This window comes from Linepithema humile, chromosome 4, assembly GCF_040581485.1.
Source record: "Linepithema humile isolate Giens D197 chromosome 4, Lhum_UNIL_v1.0, whole genome shotgun sequence".
NCBI classification, from domain to species: Eukaryota; Metazoa; Arthropoda; class Insecta; order Hymenoptera; family Formicidae; genus Linepithema; species Linepithema humile.
Genome location: NC_090131.1, coordinates 3,098,426 through 3,122,402, shown reverse-complemented (window position 1 = coordinate 3,122,402; position 23,977 = coordinate 3,098,426). Strand labels below are relative to the sequence as shown.

At 42.6% G+C, this 23,977-nt stretch overlaps 1 protein-coding gene across 10 annotated transcripts in view; it reads right to left on the bottom strand.

Annotated features, from left to right (window-relative positions):
- The window catches only part of LOC105672102 (protein turtle), a 242,604-nt gene that overhangs the window by 120,196 nt on the left and 98,431 nt on the right, over nucleotides 1-23,977 (bottom strand). For all 10 annotated transcript variants that reach the window (XM_067354582.1, XM_067354591.1, XM_067354593.1 and 7 more), the window contains one exon: nucleotides 7,185-7,223. The gene's annotated coding sequence lies outside the window, so the exon portion shown is untranslated. The remainder of the gene's footprint in view (nucleotides 1-7,184; nucleotides 7,224-23,977) is intronic.

The window sequence follows — 23,977 nt, the reverse complement described above, 5'->3', positions numbered from 1 at the left end:
GAATTTATGTTATATGTCTTCAATAAAAACTTAAGATTGAAAATCCAAATCAGTCTACATACGAAATATGTACCTAAGAACATGTATTTCTGGTTCTGCAGTTTATTGTATATGCATGTGCGAACATAGCGAGAATCATTAGCCGACGTTAAGCGAATATACGCATATGCATCTGCGTAAATTGCACTGTCGGGTATCAATTTTGGCGATGCATGCAAACGACGTGCGCGGTTAAATGCTCGCGAGAGGAAACACACATATGATGATTCCCAGACGCGATAAATTTCCACGTGATATGGTTTTGAGCGTCTTTAGAAACGCAAGTTATTATCGCGCAAAAAGCGAGTCACCAAATCGCAAATATAGCGTTTCTAAAAATGTTTCCGAAAATATATTTCGAAGAAGAAATTATAAGCCCCGACGTGATGAAAAAATGAAAGTCTATTTTGTAAGACATATCATCCTGCGATGATATATTCAAATTAATCGCTGCGGGTGTTGCTAAACGTGGCGCAACCGCTATTCGGTTAGCGAGACAAGAAAAGTCCGAAAATGTTAATTCACTTTCGCGGTAGTAACACGTTTTGGCGTAGCAATTTGTCCCGCGCGTCCTGGAAAATGCACGGGCATAAACTTTGTAATTTAGTTACGTTTTCTCGTTCACGCGCAACGTTCGCGTGGCGCATGCAAATGTTATTACTCGCGTCGATCCAACGTCGAGTATCAGTTCTGGAGGTGCAAATGAGAGACAGAGAAAGAGAGAAAAAGAGAGAGAAAGAGAGGGAGACAACGAAATTTTTGGAAAAGACCACTATTTCAAAACACAATAAAATCGATTTTTCGTCACGTTATGGTACAATTACATTTTTCCTCCCAAACTACGAGCTTTTGTTAAAAGAGCGCAATTGCCGGTCATTTTGTGCCCTGATTATAATCAACGCTGGGTAAATTTTGCCGTCATATTTTCGTTTGTATTGTGTTAAACTTCAATATTATCGTGAATTTTAAAATACCCGGCGCGCAATATTCGTATCAGACCACTAAGAATACAAGAAAACGTACATGCATCATGAAATATTCAATTTACAAGACGGTATTCACGACACCATGGATTTTTCTATTTGTCAATATTGATACGCATATCGTATCAATAGCTTTCGAGATATATTTTCTTTCCAATCTAAGCGCGTTATAAATTTCAGCTGTGGATGTTAAAGCGAATGAATTAATAGGAACAACTTTTATTATACTGCTACAGTAGCGTCGGATCGCATCGGGTATTATATCGCGTTTCTCGGCCAATGGGTATATTTTATCATCGGGATAAAAGTGAAAATAAAAAAGCTCCGGTTATGGGACACGGTAGCGATGCGCGTACGCGATAGATACGTATGGTGTTGTTCGGAAATCGATTAACCCATATTCCCCAGGAAAATATGTTCCGTACAGAGATGTCCGAATGTCCGTGTGAATTGTGCGCCCGTGTCGCAGATCGCTTTGTAATGTTATTGCGCGTGAATTGCACGCACTGAACTAATCGTTACAGAGGGAGAATGTGATTGATATTGCATCGGATATAATGCGCAATAAAGCGGTAAAGAGATCGGATGCCCACGGCTCTCGGATAATAGTTTAAGCCCGCGCCTTTGTCAATCTCGCATTAACTTGGGTTAATCCGTTCGTTACGCTGCCATTCCGAGAGGGATCAAAGGGAAACGCGGTTGTAACGAAAATCAAAGCTGCGCGACGCGATGCAAAGTTCAATCGAATTACAGAACGGACGCATATAGCGTCCGGAATGCGTAAGATGAAGTTACACTCATTCCCATGCGCGTGTAATGCGATTGCGCTATTCGGGAAATTGTTCTCTCTCCGTTCGGCGATTATTTGCGGCGAATGCACGCGGAATGTTTATCACAGTTGATTTTTTTCTCTTGATACCTTTTTGAGATGCGAAATCCAACGACACTTAAATCGTTGTCCGACTAAATATTATTAAACTGTGCAACTTTAATGTATCAATGTATTTAGATGTACCTATCAAATACGCGTGAATAGGCATACGAAATACTGCCTGCGAGTGTATTATCCGACTACATCGTTGACGATCCACTCGTTTCAAATGTCTCTAGGAATGCCGGCATTGCTCTCGTCACGTTGGCGTATTTACTGTAATCAGACCTTAATTGGAAACCGGGTGCTCCGTACCCGGGGGACAAGACGCTTCCTTCCGGTAGAACTCGCACCAAGATTACTCGATATGCGCGAAACTCGCAAACACACGCGAGAGAAGCCAATCAATTGCATCTTCGCGCTCGCTCCCGCAAACGTGCAAGTTCCACTCGCACGCTCACCCAGATTTCAAGTAGTCACAAGTCAGTACAATCGCGCCGGGAAGATTCGAGAGCTCGCGGTGGAATGCAAGAGGAAACAGATTTTATTACAAAATGCGCAAATCTATTAATGTCTTCAAGAAATTACCAAAGTGCCAAATTTTGTAAAGGTGACGAGATGTACAAAATACTGTTTCACTCAATGATTGTTTTTAATATTATAAATAATGAAGAAGTCGAGAAAGAGGCGAAAACCGGTTATTTACACCAGAATCTATATATTACAATTCTTCGTAACATCAAAATTGCAGATGTTTTTTATTTAGCCTCCTCGAAACCTGTTTCATCTTTTTTGTGTGGCTTTTATATTTTCTAATATTAGATAGCAAAAGAACATTTGTACTTTCATGATAATTGCACAATAAAGAAGCGAGCTATTCGGATGGCACATTGATACAATGGACTGTTATTGCAGCTTTATATCGAGAAGACATTTCCGTCCACTGTACATTACAGTTTTATATCGACGCGATCAATTTTGATTAATAATTGCGGTGCGATCGTAAAAATCCCCTAAAATGTGACAACAGATTGCGTCTCGAATCGGCGGCTTCTATATTGGGAAACATGTGGTCGTCTCGCCGACTATCTCGTCACGTATGGCGATGGTCGCCCTGTTACTGCCAATCTTCCCGTCACCATACATGACACTCATTTCGCTCATTAATCGCATGATCATTAATGATGATGCCGTGATATTACCGTCTATCATTACCTACACCTCGTAGCCTAACTGTAAAACCAATATAGAGTCGATTATTAAACATTAAGCACATAGTTGAACGTTTATTCCGATACGATATAAACGATAAAAATACCGGCAAAGCCTCCAAATTATTTAATCAATTAATGTTTAATTGTGCGCAAAAAATTATCATACCATTTCACACTTGTAATATTAATTTAAAATCCGGGCTTGCATAATTTTTCATTAAAAATCTAATTCAATATAAGCAGTGAAAGTGTAAAAGTACAGCGTCTCCTTTCAGAAACAAATGCGCGAAAACATAAATCGCTCTCGTTATTTTGTCAAGCTACGCTCAAGTAATATCCGAAGGGGAAATTCCATAAACTTGAAATCTCTTCCGTTCTCGCGATAGACATCAGCGAATTGAAAATACGTATTTCCCGCTTTCAACACTTCAGGACTGCATGGAAATGCAACGGCGGGAACGTAGGTGCTGCATTGTCACGGATGTGTGCGCCGAGTGCGTGAGTGACGCTTAAAATCACGGGATAGACGTAGTCGTTGTCGTTTATTCAGTCAGTTCGTTTCAACGCGCGACGTTCGACATCGTCGTCATTTGACAGACGCCGACCATTACTTTTGACACGTCCTATATGTGTACCGCCCGTCGCTACCTCCCTCCCTCCTTCTTCCACCCCTGTTAACTTTCTAAGGTTGCACCGCGTCATTTATTCCCGCTTTCACGAATCACCCCTGAAAAGTTCCATCGCCTTGCGTCTTCTAGCAAAGCACATCGAATCGCATCGCCGTCATTTTCGCCGTATTTATTTCGTTGAGCGATTGAACGCAAGCTTGATAAAAGTCGGTCCACTCTTGATATTGATAAATTGCGGTTGCAACCATTTGTCAACTCTTATGGTTATTTCTGGCATTACGAGCGCCCGCGATCTATCGGGCAATATTTTATACAAAGAATTCCGTTGAATAGAGTTTCCCGACATTTTGTGCTGCGTAAAACATAACTGTGCAAGATGTAAATCTGTCGTGTGAATCTGCACAAACGGGTAACACCGTAGTTTTGTTTCTGTATTTATAAAGTGTGATAATACTATTATTTCGCATTATTATTTCGAACCTATAATCTCGAACGAGAATCCGCTCTATTGTTGAGAATCGATATAGCGCAGCAGTGCATCTCAATGGGAAAGCAGAATAAATCTTCGATGAATAATGTTCGTTCGCGCGAAAAGTACTATTGAGAGGAATTTAATAACTCCGTCGTTGAAACGCAAGTAAGGAGAAGACGTAACCTGGCAGATGAGGAAATAAAGGTAAAAGGCGTGCAGATTTTTTTTTAATATACATTAATGTTCACGTTTCTGCGAGTTCTTAAACGAAAATTTCGCCGAGAATTTTAAAACCGTGTTAACGTCGAGAGCCTAAGTGATGTTTATCTCGAACAAGTAAAACGGGAGAAAAAGGCAATTAAAAAAGAACTTAATCTACACGTGCCACATCCATTTATTTTTAAAGCAAGGAAATCGATCGAGGAATCGTTGTAATTCATTTCACGGAAAGCACGGAGCAGATGATGAATTCTTTTACACATGTAAATACTCGGCGAATATCCAGCCGAGAGAAATGAGATTCGCGTTCGAGAATGTCAATTGGGCTTTTCAGCAACGGAGGAATTTTCTGTTTATTGTCGACGCGGAGAAATACGCGGCTTTTCGCGGCCGTGAAAAATCACCGCCGCCGCTGCTGCTTATGCCAATGTTTTCATTTAGCCCATCCCGTGTGCACAGCCATTAGCCTTCTCGTGGCATTTCTGCTCTCGCAAGTGCACTGTAATAGCCCGTTTTCACTTGTTCGGCTCCCGCACGGATTACGCGAGGGATAATCCGCATGAAAAGCCGCCGTCGCTGCAGCGATGCTCGACTTAATAGAAAACCGCACGACCTCGCGGTTAGATTGCGCGTGTATATGTATGAAAACGCGCGAGTTTCGTTGCACGACTCGCGCTGCACGCACTGCAATTTCACAATATCGAAGCGACGAGAATAAAAGCGGCGCCGGTATGATCGAACGGGGAAATAATAACGCGAGCAATCTTCTCTCGCTCGAATATGCGCGACGACTAAACGTGACGGCGGGCGACCGTCCCAAGAGGCGACGTTTTCCGCGCTTCGCGAAATGAAAATAATAACTCGTGACTCGTATAACAGGCGAATTGGCCGAGTGAAAACCGAATTGCGCACGTCACATGGCGAACAATTTTTCAGTCGCGCGGCGCGACGTGATTATTACGTTTATACGGGAAATATAACGTTTGGAAGAAAATGTTATTTACTAAGAAAATTGTGGAGTTCGCATCCAGTTAAGTGATCGAAACTGCGAGGCAAGTTAATCGTAGTTGGGGGTTCGTGAACTTTATAAGGTAAACTTTGCTAACTACGCAACATAAATTACATGGCATAAACGAAACGTTTTTCCATAGGTATTCGGGTATAGAGATGCATCTAATTGGCGAAAGAACATGCAACTGATAGCAACGAGTTTGCTGCGGGAGTTCCGCGCTAGTTTAAATTCAAGCAGTTGCAAATCCACGCGCAGAATTTTCGAGCTTAAAGTTGGAACGAGGCGAACAATGGCTTTCATTAAACTGCCGAAGTCGCGAACTCTTGCGCGGAACTCCGATGCCGTTGCGTTGGCGGCTATTAAAATGGTGCCGGATCATTATTCATTCTGCGCTAGATGAAGCCAAAAAATTAGCCGCTGATCTGAATTCATTTACGGATCGCGCGCGGATCGAGTTCGGCAAGTTTACTTGTGAGAATGGGTTGAGAGAAAACAGCCGCGGCCGCGGCCACTTTTGCAACTTTTGCACCTATACAAACTTTATCAGCTCGAAAATCGATATGGGCGAAAAGGCAAGTTTGTGGGTGCCATCCCGTGGCGCGATCCCAGGACGGCGATCCGTCTCGCAGGAAGCTCCGATGGCTCACGAATACGTCGTCGCTGGCGCCGGTCGCTATCTCCCTCCCTCCCTTCCCCCCCCCCATGTAGATCTCCTCTACATAGATAGTTTCACCCCGGAACTCGAAATAAATATCGCGCTATCGGTCTCCATTTCAACAAAGTTTCGGCGATCTCCGCACTCACACCGTCTCCCACGACGCGATCGGTGTTGGCGTCAGCCGGTACGGCGACTGCGCGGTCGCATGTGCTCCCGAAAAAGAAACGAATGGGTCGATCACGTTCGACACGCAAAGGAAACAAATTGAAGGGAAATAAATCAATCCTTGTTTCGCGCTGTGATTCACGACGGTGTGATTATATTATACATTAGAAAAATAATACGTATTAATTTTATAAATCGGAACGATATCTCTACGAACGCCCCGCGAGTCTGCTGGTTTTGACTATCAAATATAAATTGTAAAGTCTCTCTATTCAATGAATTATTTCCCTTTAAACTCGCTGTCACTATGCAGCCAGAAAAAAAAAACTAGAAAGAGTATGATGCGAGTGGCAAAAAAAAATGCGGAAAAAAGTATCAACGTCATCCCCGTGACAAACTTCCCGGTAACTTTGACGTATATCCTCGGAGCTATCTGCGAGCGGTCCGGGCGTCGCGTGGCCTCGCGCGACACTGAGAAACGGTATTTTTCAAAGGATGACGAATATACAAAATCATCCCGGTTGCCAGAAGCGACCAACGTATATATAGATGGTTCACCTAGCGTCCTCGTTCGGCGACGTTTCATCAGCCGGCGTCGCTAACCCAACCTCCCGACGGTGTCGGCCGTCATTTATTATTCGACATGAAAAGACGAGCTATTGAAACGCATTGAGATTTTTCGCGAGTCATTAGGAAGAGAAAGGAGACGGCGATTTCGGCCCCGAGAGCTGCGGAGGACGCGCCGCGTTTGAATAACGTCATCTCCGCCTCAAGGCTTGTCGCGGTCGTTAAAAAAGCCATTTTCATCTTTCTATCGACTTCCATCAGATTTGAAAACGCAAAAAACTGCATTGTAAGAAATATAGTGAAAACAAGTTATTCTTATCTTCTTATGCGTGAAGAAATTAATTGGATAACTCACCGCGTAGCGAAAGTACTGGTCCTTCCTCACGATTCAGACCTGCAACCAAATAACAATAGTCAGTAATATAGAAAAAGTAATATAGAATATAGAATCAGTAAAATAGTAAAACAGGAATATAGAAAAAGATTGCAAAGAATTTCGCCATAAAAATGACAAAAAAAGGAGAGGAACGCGAAAGTAAAAGAACGTCTCAGGATCACCCGAATAATACACCAAATTTCTATAGCAGGTGTTGCCCGCGTAAAAGTGCCGAACTATGAGATTTTGATATGAAAGCAACATCTGTTTCGAAGTTGACCTTGGAAGAGTGCGGGCGATAATCTCTCGTCCATTTTCTCCTGTCAAAATCAATAATGGACGGAGAAGGGGATGAAATCCAGACTGAAAGAGGGAAGAAAGGCGATCGCGACCATCGATGCAACCACCTGCCGGCCTTTCCGCCGGTCTTCGGGATTTCAGTCCAGTAATTGCCGCGGCAATTACCACGAATTACGACGATAATTGACGTCATTAAACCGCGCAGTAATTTTGGTAATTACTGCAGTAAATCGCGAGCTATCCGATTGCAACCTGTCGCTTCCCTGATCTCGCGATCAGTAACGAGTAATTTTTAAGTTATTCCATCTCGATGACCGACAACTTCGAGAGGAATCGAGTTTCCGCCGAGTGGTAACACGAAGCCGAAGAAAATCCGCTCGAAATGCGGGTCAGCGGTCTCAACGCGACATTAAATTGCGAAATGGCGTGAAATCGGTGAAACGGCGTGCTTGAATATCACACTTCTAAAATGACACTCGGAGATATTATCTCTTGAAATTAAGAGTAGCAGTAAGTTATGTCGCAAAATAAGAGAAAAAAAGAGCGCTAATTAAGCGAATGACCTAGTGGTGCGTTTTTCTTTTGTACATTATTCGCGCGTAAAGAGCCAATTTCGCCGGGTAAGTGGCATATACCGGTTCAAAATTAATTCAGAGAAACGAGATCTTTCGGAGTTATTAACCGCCCTGTTATTTTCACAATCAGTGGAAACTCGTTTTAATAATAAAACGGCGCTACTCATTTCGGCTTGATAATGAAATGAAAATATTATAGGTAAGAGCGCGCGCGCAAAGGAGCAAAAATCCTGAAACATTACCATCGCAAAAGTTATCGCGATTTAATTTACCATGTTTTTCCTTCCGAGTAGAATTGAAGTCATTACTGTTGCGTAAATGGTACTAATAACGTTTAATTAATGAACAAGAACAAAGTCTGAAGAATAAAAGTTAAAAGAATGAAAGGATTAATGTTTAAAAAAAAAATACAACACAATTTATATATATACGTATATATATTCTGATTTGCCAGTTTAAAGAGCAAATACAGCGAACGACGTTTAAGTGTGAGCAATAGCTTCTTTCTCTATACATAATATACACGACCAGAACGATCATTCCGCCTGCTCGTTTCACGGCTCCATTTCGATATTCGAGACACGAAGTTATTTAATGGGCTGCAAGAGCGACGGCTGCAGCTGCAAGAGGTATTACGATAGTTGCAACAGTAACGACAGAAACCATATAGCGCGGGTATTCGATCCAACTTTGCGCTTTGTCAGTTCGCGTCACCTTTCGTTCGTTTCGCGACTCATGGAACAGTGTTTCATCTCCCGCTCTGCGCTTTCATTCGAAAAATATCACAAAGATATTGATCGATATTCGGCATAAATATTTCATTAATGCATTCCGATTCCATTCACATCCCAGCAGTATTATTTCTAATATCTAGAAAACGTACATCAAATGAGCATCGCGAATAAACTATTTCGAGCGCAATACAATGGACGACATTTTTGGCGTTGCTGCTGATCGGAACGTCATTGTTGAATTCAGTGTGACGATCGCTTAACCGGAATGTTTGCCCGGACGCAGTCGAGCGGTGCAACCGACCGGTGCAGCCGGTGCGTTTGAAATGATTACCGGTGCGTTACGTCACCGTGTTGAATGGCACGAATTGTTAGCGGCTATTTGCGAATTTATGAACCACTCTGCCAGTGACGATTTGCGTACGCCAGACATCCTATTCACCTCGCACCTTCGCGAAAGTTAATATTCGAAAAATGCATAATAGACGGCGCGATATCTATCAAATTGAAAAATTTTAATTCGACAAATATTTCATATGAAAGAGTAATAACCGGCTATCAAGCTTCGTAAATAATCGATGGACAGTTGAACCTTCGTCGCAGATATATTCCTCTCGCGCCCAAACTCATTCGACGCTTTCGTTTTCATAAAAATTTCCATCCTTGATCTTCGAGCGACGCTAGTTAAAAACCAATTCCGACGTTACGCGCTGAAAGAAATATTCAAATTACGACTTTTCGAGAAGTTGGCCGCGGTGTACCTTGGGAGTTAACCGCGCGATATTTTTACCTTCGACACGTTCCGTTCATCCTCCCATCGTCTCCTTACTTAAGGGAGAGGATGGGATCGTATCCAGCGACTCGCATGAGCGGACTGGCAAAAGGCCGCTCGTGGAAATACCGAAAGTTATGAAAGTTTTATGACAGGCTGTGAGAGAACGCCGGAAGATGCGGAGCAGAGGAGAGGAAAATTTTCCGTCGAGAGGAAGGCGTGGTGCTTGTGGTCTGCGAACATTTATGGCAAGCCAATTTTTTTTCGTTTGATTATTCAACGTACGCGAATGCACCTCGGGCCTCTCTGTGATTGCATCTGACGGTCGGCCGCGGTCTGAAATTTTTCGAAACAAACAAAAAAAAAAAAAAAAAAAGAGCAACAGAACAAAGCGCGGCAGAATACGAAAACCTGGTGACCGCGGTCTGAAAAATATAATACCATTTCCGAAAGCCACAATTTTTATCGCTGGAGGTAGTATCGATGCTTTGATCTGTTGGTTGCGCGAATCTGTCCGTGCTTTCAGGTACGCAAACCATTCGCAATTTGTTATCGCGTTTCGCGAAATAGATCGTCTCGAGGAGATCGCCGTGAGAGGCGCGAGGGGACAAGTCGTTCGAGAATAAGGCGGGCGCGGACGATAAATCAGGACTCGCACGATAATGAAATTCAATGCTTCGCGCCCGGGTGTGTGTCAGACGAGTTTTATCAAAAGCGCCTATTTATCTTTCTTACAAAACAGTTTGAGAACAGTTCGCTCATAAACGGCATCGGAGAGTCACCCGATTCTCGTCCTCGAGTCACCCGACTAACACCACCCCTACTGCGAGGCGAAACTGGGTCACCGAGATTGATGGTTTTTCTTTCATCCTTGAAGTTCTCCAAAAATAGCGGCGACATTCATAAATTTCGTAAACATTCTCAGGTGAAGATGTCCCTCACGCCGCGCGAGGCTGTGTGTAATAATCGAAATAATCGTTTATTTTCGAATGTTGAAAACTTTTGTTGGGTTTCACTTGAAATTTACGATTAAATTATCGCGATGAAAACAAATACCCTACGATATTATGAAATTTGAGAATCTAAAAACTTGTTTAATTTGTGCTTTAAATTTTATTCATTTCCAGTTAAACGTTATTAAACATTATTATTCGATAAACAAATTAGAAAGATGCATGGATTCCTAATTTTTGTACTGTGTTTCAGCGATCCTTTTCCAAATTACACGATAGTTTCCGTAATCAATTGCAAGCGAAATCAACATGGAGCATATTTCATAAAACAAATCTGCGAAATGGAAAACTATTAAGCATATCATTCTATTTCGAGTGATAAAGAGAAAAGTTAAAGCTCAAGTGCTGCAAAAGCAATTTGATTTGCAACAGAGCCATGATTCTACTCTTTCATCAAAGTTCTTTGCGCTCATTATTGTGTCTCTCTCGTCTCCATAATTTCCTATCGACTTTCTTTTTCCGGTCATCGTCATTCCTCGCTTTCGCTGAGATACGACGTGAACTAACGAAATTGAGGCTTCCGAAAAGTAGAGAGGTAATGGGAGGATGAGCGAACGTATCACAGAAAACCAAGCGACGACACGAAGCGATGAACGGTGGGTCTCGATATCGCGTGAGTTGTACCGTTTCAATTTTCAGCAGAAAGCACACACGTCGCATGATTGCACACTAAATCCACGTAATCACAGACGCCCCTTCTAAAAAATAAACGAGATGCGCGCGGTCAAAGGACGCCAGCTAAAAACAGACCCAATTACGTTATAAATAGATTTTAGATGCCGAGATCTAAAATTGTGTGTGTAATCCCTCTGTCGTCTCTCCCGTTCTCGTTTGCCCGTTGCAAATTTTAGCGAATTCCGTACGAAAGGTCGCGATGGCAACCGATCTCTGCCTAGTCCGATCGACAATCCCCCCCCACGGGATTAGTCTTCAAAGGATTGCAAATGCACAAATTAGCGGCGGCAGATCGGCCGCGCAGGTGTCCATCGGAATATACGTGCATTTGTAGTTTCCAGAATGCCAGTCGCAATACTCCCATTGCGAAGCAGCGCAATCCCTTCCTCCCCCTCCCTTTAGAACAGGGTTTGGTACTACGTATGCATCGTATTTAATCCACGTTTCACGCCTCGACGGCCTGTAGCGTGATTCAATTACGTCGCCGGGGATGGAAGTTAGCGGGACGAAGGGAGGGAGAGTCTGTCGGAGTCGCTGCCGAGTTCTGTACATACCGAGGATGACGCCACCCCCTCGTTTACCTTTCCTGTCCCATGCTTCGTGCATCTACGGACTTCAGAACGAGAGAATGTTTCCGCGTGCGAGTAAATTAAGGTTCGTTTACACTACGTCGCAACCTTAACGATAACGATAACATACTGTGGCAGTATGACAGTTCTGAATTAATATAGAAGAATCCGTTTTGATTAATTACGCTCATTATAAAATATGATTGTACGTTGAAAACTCGCGAACGCATCGATTTATGTTTGTTGATGCATACGCAAAACTTGATATTACAGTAATTCCTAGTTTGTAACCTTGTTTGTAACAAAAAAATTTAAAAAACATAATTATGGAAATATTCATAAAATGTTTGCTGACAAATAGTTTTCAATTTCACATCGTTTTCTTTTCTGTAAAACAAATACTTTCTGTTTATTACATTTTTATGACTTTGAATTAATTCTAATAGTAGTTACTGCGCGTTGTATACATATTGTATACACACGCGTTTTCCCACGGAATATTTTCGCAAAAACAGCGGCGAACTTTCGCTCCCTCAAGGGAAGCGCTCGCATTACATGATCCAGCGTGAAGTACGCAAGGGTGTATGGTGTAACAGACATTCTCCGCTGCATGCTGGCGGATCACGACAGGAAGAAGGCAGCAACCAACTCCTAAACGTACGCATCACCTCCGTGAAAATTTGACAACAACGAGGGAGCGGAAATTAATTTCCGCAAAGGTGGGCGTTAATGCCGGCTGTACCGGGAGTATTATCGCGGGATCCGCCGTGACCCGGCTTAGAGTGAGACACGTGCTGTGGACTTGCCTTTACACGTATGAGCATATAATTGTTCAGAGAGGTGCGACAGCACGCGTCGTGAAAATTGAATAGCTGCGAAGTCTAATAAAGCCAAATGTATGTATAAACATAAATACGAAGCTGTGTGTAAAATATTCCAAGCAACAAGGAACACAAACCTTAATTTCGCAAGTATAAATATAAGTTTTACGAGTAAAATCTGAAAAAATTATTCTGTTCAATTATTTGCGATAATTTAGCTTAATATCAATATTCGTGTATGCTGGGTGGCTATTTAAATTTTTAATTATTTATAATGTATATGCAAGTTACGTATTATTTATATGAATAAATATAATGGAGACACAGTAGAATCAGAATAGCAGAACTTGCGCGAGTGCATATTTCCAACACAATGCGGATTATAATATTTGCGGATTAATTTACAAAATTGAAGTATTCTGCGTTATTGACATATTTGTTGTATCTAATAACGAATATATTAATATACATCTAAAGAATCGAAACGGCTTATTGCCCATATAATGGAGAATTCATAAATGTACCCGTCATTAATTATTAGAATCACATAATATAACAATGACGAAGTTATGCGTATGCATCGAGCCGTGGTATATGCATCGACGACATTATTAATTTTGCACTATGAGAGAGTAAATACAACGACCATTACATCAGCCATGTTTACAGATTAAATAAAGCAATGTTCTCCAGCGCGGATATGTCCGAAACTTGAGATCTTAAGGGCTTTCGAGGGATGCAACCCCTTTGCTTTGGGAAAGCTATTTAGGCATCGATACATTGTTATACGATTGACCAAACATTTACTATATTTTCAAATTCAATGTTTAATATAATTTAGTTTCATTTATTTCACTCGCTATTGTAGAAAAAAAACAATTGTGAAAAATATTGTAAAAAGAAAAAACACAATTCAGGATTAATAATTCAAGTAGATACAACATAACATTTAAACATATATTCACAAAGCAAGTATCCTCTTTTTGACATTTTAAACGCTACGAAATTTAAAAACTTTTGTGTCATATGCATGCAAAATATATATTGTAGTATTAATAATGCGTCAATATTTAAAACAAAGCCGTGTAATTACGGATTTTGCACCGTCTCTGTATCTGCAATCGCATCTGTCATCCATGTTATCAATTCTCCACGATGGAGCAGGCAAATGTACAAGCTAATACGTTCAGCGTGTTTGCGGAGCATCTAAGTGTAAATGCAGGTACGATCTCGTGTGCTCGCCCGTCTGTGCACTTTGATGCTGCCGTGTACCCGTCGCAAACGGAAACCGCACGCCGTCAGCACGGCGCCGTTCGCCGGTGGTGTAATGTAATGGTAACGATTTTACGCTTCTCGGAGTGTTCATATTTTTTATCCGCACTTACCGATCCTACGCCTTCCCTCGGCAAGAATGCGGCGGCGCAGCAACTATTTCGTCGGGGATGCAAATCGTCTGTTTGCATTTCCGGAGTATCGAATTCGCCTCTTTCGCGGCAGGCCGGCCGAGCATCGTCGCCGCGCGAACACGAAATGGACAATTTAACTTTATATCTATTCAATTTTTACTCTATTTAAAAGTATTCTCTTCGTCCGATTAAATCATGGTATTTTCTTACGAATTTTTTTACATAGCTTTAACGGCAAGAATATGTTTTGGAAACATTTAGCACACAAATTTTTGCATATTATATTTTCTAAGAATTGTTGACTAGCTTCTCAATTTCAACGCTGCACAAATTATGAAATATGTATTATGTGCTGTAATATACAATATATTTAAAGATGATTTATTGAGAGCTATCGCAACGGATGTAGGTATCGAAATTGATATTAATCGACGCTACAGAAATACGGAAAAAGTTCTCGGTTGGTTATCCTGCACTTTAAGTCCGGAGTATTTCCGCATCGCGCGATCTAAAACGCGAGATAAACGAGCGGCCGTTATTTCGCTTGCGCGTGCACGAGTATATAGACGATTTTAACTTTTGCTGTCCAATATCGCGGGGGCGGAAAATCCGGGTTGGCGGTGGCGCAGCGCGACCGCGCTCGCTGCCCGCTGCAAAATATAAAAACGTCCATCCACCCCCCCACTGCGAGAAACAAAGACGGTCGACGAAGACAAGTCGAGGGCAGGGAATACCCAGCGGGGTAGAAAAGTCGCGAGGGTGAATTCCTTCGTGCCTCGACGGAGGAGGAGGCGGCGGACGGTATGGAATTACGAAGTTTAAGATAAAATGGATTCGCGGAATCTGAAATAGAAAATTCCCTAGCTAATACCACGGCGGGATTCTCATTCTCCTCGCATAACCTTCGTCATCCGGGAGCGCCGCTTTCTTCGTATTCCAGCCGCAGTGGACCGTCTTCTGCGTTAGGCAGTGGCGGAAATAAGAGAAGATAACCGAACGTGAATGAAATCGGCCGCGTGCCTTTCAATCACACTCATCATCCGCAAATCGTCGCCGACTTTTAGCCGCGCGATAATGAAGCGAAAATAAAAGAATCGAAATCGCATCAGCTTATATGCGCGGATATTTTTGGTCTCGCTTGGTATATAATAATGATGAGCGACTTAGAAATGCTAAACTATAAATATAAAGAAATTGAGTGAATATCGATTTGCCGCAAATTTCATAATGCAGTTATCGCTGCAATAGAAAAATGTTAGGAAAAAAACTCAATTCTTAATAACTCATATTTCTTGCAAAACGTAACTGTAGATTAAAAGTTAAAGAGATCTGTCTTTTAACAACTTGTATTATTTGTAGACTAGTATTTTTACGTAATCGAGAAGAAAATATATAAGAAAGATAATAGAAAAACGTAATCCCGAAATGAGAACAAGTACATTTGTAATAAAAACAACGTTTTACATGATACGTTTGCGAAAAAAACGGAGATAGACAGCATTCGTGGTCGTTGTAAATATGGACTGTGATAACGTTACTACTCGCTGAACAGATGCGTCGCGGAGAGGAAAATGGAAACAACCAATACCGAACGAAATCGAGTGTCTCCGATTTCCTATTTTCCCATGTTTATTCTATTTCCAAGTGTGCTGGCTGTATCCGAGAACAAGAAACGCGTTTCTTCCGTTTTTTATGAAAAAAAAAAATAAATCAATCTTTATTACTTTGCTTTACGACAAATTCAAAAAAGATCCTGTAAACGCGTAAAAATAATTTTGCATCATATTGTAACATTTTTATATCGTGTTCATTGATTATTGATTCACTAATACATCGCTATGCTATCATTTTACACGATCGAAAAATAGCAACTCTACATATGTAATACTATTTTTAAAAGTAGATAAATCTAGCGAAATTCCTGATCTCATGCTCGCGATATAAGCACCGGCGAAAGGTTTTTCCTGCTTCGCCGGGTGAGATCCTATCCCATTAATATTAATTATTAACCCGCCAATATCCAGCGATATACCATTTTATCGATTCCTCCGGCCATTACGGCAAGCGATACAAGACTCTCACACACGCTGCCTGATAAGGGCACTATTGATTGTTACCTCCAGATACGTTCGCGAGAAATAATCGTAGATAGAGGAAACGAGATTCGCGAGGAAGGATTATCACGCGTAAAGAGAATACTCGACAACAGCGGCGCATCGCGTGAATCCAATGTTTGTTAAATTAATAACATACTTTTGCCAGCCTCGGCGGAGTTAGCGGTCTACGCCGAAGTTCGGAAAACATGGAGCGAGGACGGTGGGAGACTAGGTGAATTATAGCGCATCCATTCTAGCCGCTAACACACACCCGCCCTTTCCGGCCCGGACGTGCACACACCCCTTATAACCGCCACGCTCGAGGTGCTCTCCACTAATCGGATTTTTGCACCCCTTTCCCCCTTTGCCTCGGGATAACCCCGAAGCTACTGGCGAGATCGCTTTTCACAGATAATACAGCAACGTTCACAAAGGCGAAAAAGTAAGCCCGCTAAATGTGCAAGCGTGTGGAATGCGGAAAGGATATACCGCGTGAAACATTTAAATTCGTCTGGCTGCCCAACATCGATCGAATCGATTTTTGACGTGGTTCTTTTTGATACAATATTTATATTTATATTGCCGAGGAATTAAAGACCTGAGTATTGAAGCGAATAGATCGCGTTCATTTTTTCATAAAATTGTTCGATATATTTTATATTACTGTAAATAATTTTGTTCGCAGTCTTGCAATAAATTATATATTTTTATCAAATTAAGATAACTGTTAATTTGTATATATAAATGTTACTAACTTTTAGCTGTTATGTTAATTGAATCAGTAACGTAAACGGTCGCCGCAGTTCTCAAATTAGCTACTTCTAACACCAATTCGATGACAATCTACCACCTAACTCAATCGGTCTAATTTTCAGGCGAGTCACTCGTTACGTTCTTGCCGAGTTCTTGCTTTTCTTCCTTTTCCACTCTTATTCGAGACCGTCGATGTCTAATTTAATCGCGGCAATTAAGGCTGGTCCCGGCGAGGAGAGTACCGTAACGATTCAGAGGAAATTGAGAAATTAATATTTCTAAGGTGCGGAGGTTACGAGAAGTGTGGCCAGGGAGAAGAGGGTTGTAGGAGAATAATTAACAGCCGCTCTATAAAATCCAATCGAAGCTCCGGAAGGAGGAGAATCGCCGGAGAGGACGAGGAGAAGGGTTACATCAACGACTGGTTCAATGAACGAGCAGGAGACCAGGAGGTGCGCCCGGAAGTATATTAATGAATTCATTTGCGCCCCTGGCTTTCTCTCGGGGACAGGAATCCTTTGAGGGGATGATAAAATACAAGTTTCGGAGGAGAGATGAAGCCAATGTCCACGATTGCCAAGCAAAGTAATATACAAGATGTTACGCCTAATAAACTTTAATATTTCGAGAAAAATGTCGCGAGCGGAGTCTGCAATTAAGCGCAATATCGATTATCAATTCCTAAAACTATTAATACTTTTAATTATAATTATCTCACATTATGTGCAATTCTTCTGTGTTTCTTGTACACAGAACATCTCTATGCGCAAAACGAATTGATTGAAATTACATGCCGTCAATTATCGATATTTTTGCGGCCGACTGCGATATCGATTCTTTTCACCTTTCATTTCCATATCTCCTCTTCAGATGAGCAGGCAAAAGCGTCACCCTGAAAGGAACTAGCAAGGAAGAAAAGGGACACAAATGGTCGCCGCCGCCACTCGCTTGCACTCCTCTCTCTCTCGATTTTCGAGAACCAGCCCTCGGCAAATGTCGTCCAATTTATTTTTTCGCTTATACCGAAGTCAACGAGCACTCTGTCCTTTTGTTTGCCGGCGAGACCCGGTTTCCCTCTTTTCAATCTTTTCTTTTATATATATATATATATATATATATATATATATATATATATATTTTATCCCTTCGCCACACAACACCCCGATTCGCACCCCGCCCCATCTCATTTCCCGTGAATAATTCCGGCAATAATTATCGGACCAACAACTGCCGTGAACGTTTTTATGAACCGCTCTATCAAGCCTCCTTGCTTCCAAATGAAGCGATAAATAGGCTAGTCGGTCAAAAGGACGGTGGCAAAGATTTGCGAGGATGACGCGATATTTAAATAGTTCGATGATAAAATTGTGCAGCGACCTATAACAAGCTACAGCTCGCATATGAAATCTTAGAAAATATAATATCCGCTGAGAAAATAGAATACCCGCGCTCTGTTCATCTCTCATAAACCAATGTAAAGCGATAATGCATTTGATCTATCATCAGCAAAGCCAAACGAAGAGATATGTTGATGTAGTAGATTCCGTTCACGAGCGCCGATTGCGTTTATCTTTCAAAGACCCTTAATGGATATCATCCCTGTCAATAATGGCGAATACATTTAGTCTATTAATGAATTTGTCCCTTTTATGCTCACACAGATTTTGCATCGTGTACCATTGGTGCACTCGCGGTACATCGGTCAATATCAAAGTTCGTTAATTACAGAACAGGGCTGCCCGCAACCGTGTAACTGGATGAAATACCAATTTAATAGTTACACCCTTCGACCGATCAGCCGTACTAGATCGCGCCGCACGTCCGCATCGCGGCAAAATTAATTGCAACGCGGTTCAACTAAACAAGCCAGCCCGGGTTACGCGACATATGCGCGCGACATTAAGCTGATGAATGAAATTTTACGTACTACTCATCAGTTAAGTGTAGTTATAAATGTCAGAAACTCGAATCGACTTATTTACTTCTTCGCTTATCTCGCACGCGTAGAAAACTCACGGGAGTAAAGTTTTCAGTTTGAGGCTACAAAACTTCTCTACATCGGATTTTAGTTTGCACGGAAAATTTTTACATTAGAAAGATTGTTTGAGTGAAAACAAGATCGAGGAAGGCAATACTCGTGAATAAGATTACATCGTGCTGATTTCGTTTATCGCGGCGACCATCTAACAAATTGCACGCGAGGAAACTTGTAGGACGCTATTATCAGTGTGACATGTTGTCACGGACGTGTCGTAGGTCAGGTTGAAACGACCCAGCTGGGTGGAGTGCGACGTGGATATGGCTTTTATAATAAACCCATAATCTGGATGTTCCACAGGGGAAACGAAGCTTTCAGGACACCGATCTAGGAGCGGAAGGGCGAGGGGATGCAGGCTTTTCTTGCTCGCGGAGCGCATCTCTAACGACGACTCGTGGCATCGCAGAAAGGATATAACGTATAAACATTACGGGATAACGAGGGACTGGCCACGAGAAAATGCATTATCCTAGCTCACTTATATACATCGTCACATGCCGGCGCTTTGTTTAATTAATTAGAACTGAAATGTAAAAGGCAAAATTTTTTTCCAGAAAAATATCTCGTTCCGCAGATTAAACGCTTCCTTTTTATCGTCCTACATTTAATTATAAAATTCTATTTTTATTGTAAAACATATCTATTTCGCTTAAATTCAGTCTTTTATTTATGGAAATAAATTATTATTTTGGAGTAATATGGAATTGTACTTTACGTCATTTCCATCCAAGCTTCAAAGTTTATCCAACTTGAGGAACGTGCGGCTTGCAGCGCATGTATACACCTCCGCGCACACTATAGACCGAAGCGTGCGATATCCGCCTTGTTCTCCAACGTGTTTCGACACTACCGGGATTGGGGGGTCTGGCGTGGACATAAATTAGGCGGAAATCTCCGGCAAACTAATTATCGATGCAAGCCCGACGCAAGCATGCCCTCGTACCGGCACTCGATAATACGTGTACGGCTGCAAACTACACGACGAGGGATTCGTGATCTCTCGACGCCTGCTGTTGATAGCGAACTTGTCAACGTGCGAGTCCTGTTAACGCCGCGGAAGACGTCGAGCCTGATAAGACGCAGACCTGATAAGGAAGTAGGTCATCATTGACGAGAAGCCGCGTGCGTTTCAGGTTCAAATCGAGATACAGACCTGTCAATAGAACGGCGCGATACATTAAATGCAATGATACGAGCGCGCCAAGTTTTAGTACAATTTCGACTATTGTGCATGTTGGAAACAATCGCTTGCGATAACAAAAAAATCTTTGTCGCGATAAACAAAAGAGAAAATAACGTAACACAACTATAATCATTAAAAAATTCTGAAAACGCAAAATAGCGTACTTCTAACTTATTATTCGCAGATCATACATCGCTGCTGTTTTTCTTCATTTTCTCTTTTTCATTAGACTGTCTTTTCTTTTTGCTACAACGTCTGACGATGATCCTCTTTTTCCCCTGTGTAAAATAAAAATTAACCGTCGCTGCGCAGTCACGATCCGACCTCGTGGTCCTAATCGGAGCTGGTGTTAGTAGTGAGCCGGGCTAGCCCCATTAGGTGTCGCTAATCATTCCGCTAATCCATCTCAGCGGTCCCTTTTCCCTTCCGGTCCATCCGAGCGCACTCCGATGTACCATCGCCCCCTCGAGTCCGCCATAGCGGTCCTCGCTCTCGCGCAACCGGTTTAAAGATAACAAATGTCGGGCGTTTAGGGGCCGCGATTACGACGGGCCATTCGTTTCGCGTGGCAGGCTAGTCAGCTGGTTCGAGGAAACTGGAAACCGCGCTCTAAAACCCCTCAAACCGTTCGTACTGACATTCCTTGTACGCTCTAAACGCTCTTGATGACGTCGTTACGTCAGCATGTCGCCGGGAGGACTCCGCTGTTGTAACGACGGCCCAAAGCGCCCCCTTGTCTCGTATCTGTGGATTTGTTAAGAGCTTGACCCGATTTCGGGGTTAGTCCCTTTCGGTGGATCGTGAAAAATGTCGTTCGCCCCCGGGAATGATCCGAGGACAGACGGGAAGATCTCGTTTGACCGAGGAGAGAATAATTAGACCGGCGGATTTCGAGAAACGCGTCCACCCCTTTCGTGACCAGTATGTTCTGTGACACAGTAGATTCCTCGCAGATATCCTTCCAGAGATTGGAACTTAATCCTCTCGTCCAAAATCCCGCACGTACACGCCGGTGAAATTCAGCGCAGCAATAGTAATATCGAATTAGAAAGCATTATCTTCCGCTTTTCTCGAGTATATAAATATATTTTGTGCATAAATATATTTTCGTGTATCGCGTATATTGAATGTGCTTTACACTGTTCATTTCTTTTATCGCAGAGAAAAATTTACCATTTAAAAAAATTTCTTTTCATCAGAAGCTGCACAAAACCGGTAACATTTTTATAAAATAACACTTACGCGCAATGTTATATGGATAAAAATATTTGCGTTGGAAATATGATATTTAATTTCTGCACTCTCGTTCCGCGTAAACTTTGAGTTTTCATCCCCCCGCGAGCCGAGCCGCCGCAATGCGTTTAATGCATTTCTACGAGCGTCATTCTACGTAGTGAGCAAGTTTGCCGAGTTTCACGCGGATGCAAGTTCGTACTTCAACTTCTAGCGAGTTCGCGTCCCTATCTGCAGCCGAGCAGCCGCCCTTCGCAACGAACCGACCAATTCAGACCTTAACGCCTGGACGAAACTAAGCGAAACATCTCTCGCCAAGTGCCGCGACCTGAAGAGCCCGCCACCAGATTAACTCGCTTGTAATCCACCCCCCGCCATCAACGTTCGCCTACTTTGCCCCATTCAACTCCTTCATCGCCTAGTCAATGAATACGAAATGCCAAGCGCGATGCGATCTATCCCACTCTCTTGACTCGGCGGCCAGAAAATAAGTCCATTGTTGTCCGTATAATGGCTTAGTATCTTTCGATGACACATACCTTCTCAGAAACTCGCATCGAAATGCGATATGATTTGTTAATATCCTTGCTTTTCATTAAACAGAAATATTGTTAGCAATTAGCATTCATTATTAATTGAAAAAAACTGACTTTGTACGCATTCGTTCTCGACAACAGCTATGCGGATGATTTAAAATATCGTACACCCTTGTGCAGAGTGCGAATTTTCGGAATTTACGAGTCTCCCGAATTTCCGTATGAGTTCTGCGCTCGCTCATAAATTACCTGACATTCGACAGAAAGAGTATCACGTGATTCGCCTATCAATTCTTACCCCGCGCCCCGCATCGCCATGCACGCTGCGTTGCAGCGCGCTGACGTTAACGCATATAAACCCATTTCTCCCCTTCTCCCTCTTTTCGCCCCTCGTTCCGACCGTCACATCGGTCGCGGACAATCCTCGCAGTCGGAGTGTTACCGGATTACAATGTTTGCCGGCGACTGTGCAAACTTCCGTGCGGCTCTGTGTGATTTCTCCCGCATACGCGGAGCATGCACGCATCGCCGCGAGCTGCGTACCCTCACTCACGTTTCCGCGTGTAGATACCGCACCTCGGAATCCCATGTCGAAGCAATATAAACAGTAAAGCACGTGCGCGCGGGGATGGGGCTTCGAATTAAAACAAAAATGTGTGCGATTTCCGACGAAAGCTCCGAAAACGTTCAATGCCGTAGGCTCGGCGCGCAAATATTGCCGGGGATAGCAAACGAACGTCCTCTTTCCCTCACCACGCCTCTCTCACCTAATACCGTCCGCTTGTATCTTTTTTTTTGGCGTGTAGATTGACCACGTGTGCATAGCTTTATGTGTTTGCCACTGTTTTTTTGATGATAGAACAACATCGATTAAATCGGACTTTGATCAAACTATCTTAAGTAACGTCAATTGCGAATTCAAGCACAGAGAACTGTAAGCACCGCATTTTCAAGTTAAACGTTTAATTTAAAGGAAAACATCTGTAATTTCTGAAATTCTAGGATTTTTTAAACAATATAATTTACATGCAAAAGAATTGATGTTCGAAAGTTGACAAAAGTTCATCGGAAACTATTGTAAGAAGATAAGTTAACGCAATATAGAGACAATATGTATTATTAGTAAAAGTTATGTTCTGTTAATTGCGTATAATTTACTCGCGCGCAGCTTTGCATGCTTTATGAGTACCAATAACGCGCTGGCCTCCTTCACAGTTCGACCGAACTGTAACGGTTGTAATGACGCAACAACCGCGTACAGCCGGTCTTCATGTGCAGTTGGCGGGAAAGATAGAGAGCGGTTGGAACTAAGGCGGGTGCGGCGGGCGCGGCGAGCGCGGCGGGCACACAAAGCCAGCGGCGAAACTTGACGAAAGTTGAAACACTTGCTAATGAGCGGTACACATTACGACGACGCATTCTGCGTCTTCGCCGCTAGTTCTCCGCAGTAACTACTATTACCGCGGCCCGAGACTTCCGGGTGGATGTACGTGCCTTGAGTTTCGCATTGACCGAGTCACGAAATACTACGACTTGGCCGGCGTATCCGCTCAACCGACCGATCTGCAAAATTCGCCGATTCCCCCGATACGAATCAATTCGACGGGAAATTCTGATTAGCCCGGAGAGCTTTGAGATGCTTGGATAAGTCACTTTGCAGTATAGCTAACGGCGATATTCTCATGTTTGATGTGTGCAACGCGCGGAAAGCACATTGTGTAGGCAATGTGAGATGATATTACGTGTACCAGAAAGCGATGGACTATATATCTTACGTGTGCAATATCGCGCATATTAAAGTGTTTAATGGATTTCCGAGATCGATATCAGATATCGAGCTGCAGTTTGACGAATCTATTTTTATAATATCAGCCCGTGGCGTCCCTGTGTGAGTTCAATCACTTGTCAATAAAGATGATGAGTAATTATTTCGTCCATCCTGACGGCATAAGTATAGGCGCTTGTGGTGTATCATTTAGTAAGATTATTAGAGACAATAAATTACAGACTGCACGGTACGAAATAAGGACGAGTGCTCCGGGAGTATTCCAAATGACGTGCAACATACTTG